At 48.2% G+C, this 2,500-nt stretch overlaps 1 pseudogene; it reads left to right on the top strand.

The window, feature by feature from the left end:
• The window catches only part of LOC133394632 (large subunit ribosomal RNA), a 9,179-nt pseudogene that overhangs the window by 2,784 nt on the left and 3,895 nt on the right, over window positions 1-2,500 (top strand).

Genomic DNA, 2,500 nt, shown 5'->3' with positions numbered 1-2,500 from the left:
CTGTCAAGTGGGATACTGAACTCGAGAGGATAATACCTCTGCGCGGATTAGACTAGGGTACGGTTTATGGAATAACTAGGATGTACACGGGCTGGCGGATGAACCCGCCGAACCCTTAGTAAAGCAGGGTGAAACCTGCTTGAAACGGGGGAGGGCTAAGGGGGATTCTGTCACCGCTCTATTAAAACTTAGCAAGTCTTAGGTAGCGCTCCAAGACTGTCGCCATACGATACGCTCTATGGCAAATGCAGGTGTGGGTGGGTTCAGCCCCACTTTGCTCCGGTTCGGCACTGAGCCCGTCGTCTCATAAGGGCGCGGGCCAACCCTCGCGTGGAGCTCCCTGATTCATAGCCACCCACGGAACCAAATAGGAGACTGCATAAACAGACGCGGATAGCGGGCCTGAGTTTGAGCCCAATAGAATGAGTAACACGAAAACTAAGAAGGTCAAAAAGGCCAAGGGGGTGGACAAGAAAGATCCGGACCAAGCGTTCATGGATCTTCAAGATCGAATGGAGGCGATGCGTTTTGGGATAAGCAAACTCGATGATGAGTCTTCCCATTTTACGCTAGTAACGGTTATGATGGACTTCCTCGATGAGGTTATGTCCGAATTTCGAAGGTTTAGAGCCGTAAATCGCATGCAGCAGGTCCTCGACCGTCAAACGCAAACGTCGTTTGACGGTAACGATGGATTCGGGCCGCAAACGCGAAAAGGCAGAAGACCAGTGGCTGATGACCAACAGCCTGGTCCAAGTGGGTTGCAAAGGTTGCAACAACAACAACAACCATCGAGGTTGACCCCTGTTAGGGAAGCGGTGGAAAATATTCCAAGTCCGAGAAACGGACCGAATATTATTCAGGGTAGTATTAATAAGAGGAAGAAGAAGAAGAGCAAGAAGAAGCAGAATAAGCCCAGGAAGCGGCCTGAGGCTCTGCTGATATCGGACTGCACTTCCGAGGAGCTGGCGAAATTGCTCAAGGAAATGAAGCAGTCCGATGCTCTTAAATCGGTTGGAGAGACAATCTCTAAGGTCCGACGGGCCCAAAATGGAGGCATGTTGCTAGAATTGAAGCAGGGTAGTTCTGCAAGTGCAATTGCCCCAAAGGTTAAGGAAGCGGTGAAGGGCAAGGCGTCAGTGAGAACGCTAGCTCCTTCTAAAATGATTGAGATCATGCATCTCGATGAAATAACCACCCCCGAGGAGGTTGCGGAGTCTGTCAAAGCACAGCTCAACATCGAGATCGAAATAGATCGTATCAAAATGAAGAAAGGCCGCGCGGCCGGTACGCAGTGGGCACGGATCAACGTATCGCTGCCAGACTTTCAAAGCTTCCTGAATTTGGGAAAGCTGAAAGTTGGTTGGTCGATATGCCATATCCGTGAGGTTATGGAAGAGCAGAAATGCTATAAGTGTTGGAAGGTAGGCCATACGAGCTACCATTGTAGGGAACCAGACAGAAGTAATCTGTGCTGGAAATGCGGTTTGAGTGGACACAAGAAGCAAGCTTGTACCAACTCTGTCAAGTGTTTGGATTGCGGTACGAGGTCACAGAACCTTCACGCAACGGGCAGTTATATGTGTCCTAGAAGGCGAACGATTAGATCTTAATGGTTAGGTTGCTACAACATAACCAGAATCATAGTTATGCTGCATTCCAGTTAATGTGGCAAACGATTAGGGAAGAATCTGCGGATATAGTGTTGATTGCAGATCCGTATCTGGCAACAACCAACGTCAAAGTGTTACGCAATGACGATAACACAGCAGCGGTAGTGGTTAACGCGGACTTACCAGTTAAGGTAGTCAGTAAGGCTCTGAAGGGTTTAATGATAGTTGACATAGGTGATATGCGAGTGGTTAGCGTTTACGCGCCACCTAGATTTAGTATGGAAGAGTTTCAGAATATGTTGGATAACACGGTAATGGCCGTAACCGGTATCCACAAATTCGTTATCGGGGGGGACTTCAACGCTTGGTCAGCAAGTTGGAACAACCAACTTGGCGAGCGTGGAGAAACCCAGAAACGAAGAGGTGAGTTGGTCTTATCAACCTTTGCGCAGATTGACGCAATTTTATTGAACGACGGCAGGACCCCAACTTATGTTGGACCAGGGCGCACGTCAGTAGTTGATCTTACTTTTGCGAGCAGAACAGTTGCAAGATCATTTAAGTGGGAGGTGTTATCTAGCTATATGAACTCTGATCATCGTGCAATACGAATAGATCTTGAGACGCAAAGCGTGCGTAATTTGTCCCGACCCATAACGGGATGGAGCATCAAGTATTTCAACAAAGATATATTTGAAGTTATGATGCAAGCCGCTTTTGAGACCGAGGTCACAACAAGCGAAGACTTAATGCGTATACTTGTCACGGCGTGTAATGCGACGATGACTAAGCGTAAGAGGTACACTCCTAACAAGAGTGCATTTTGGTGGACGCTAGAGATCGAGGCACTTCGCAAAGAGTGCAAACACCGCGATCGATTAGCGCAA

Source organism: Anopheles gambiae (genome assembly GCF_943734735.2).
Source record: "Anopheles gambiae chromosome X unlocalized genomic scaffold, idAnoGambNW_F1_1 X_unloc_26, whole genome shotgun sequence".
In the NCBI taxonomy this organism is placed as follows: Eukaryota; Metazoa; Arthropoda; class Insecta; order Diptera; family Culicidae; genus Anopheles; species Anopheles gambiae.
Note: the sequence above shows the minus strand (reverse complement) of the source record. Positions and strands in the feature narration are given on the sequence as shown.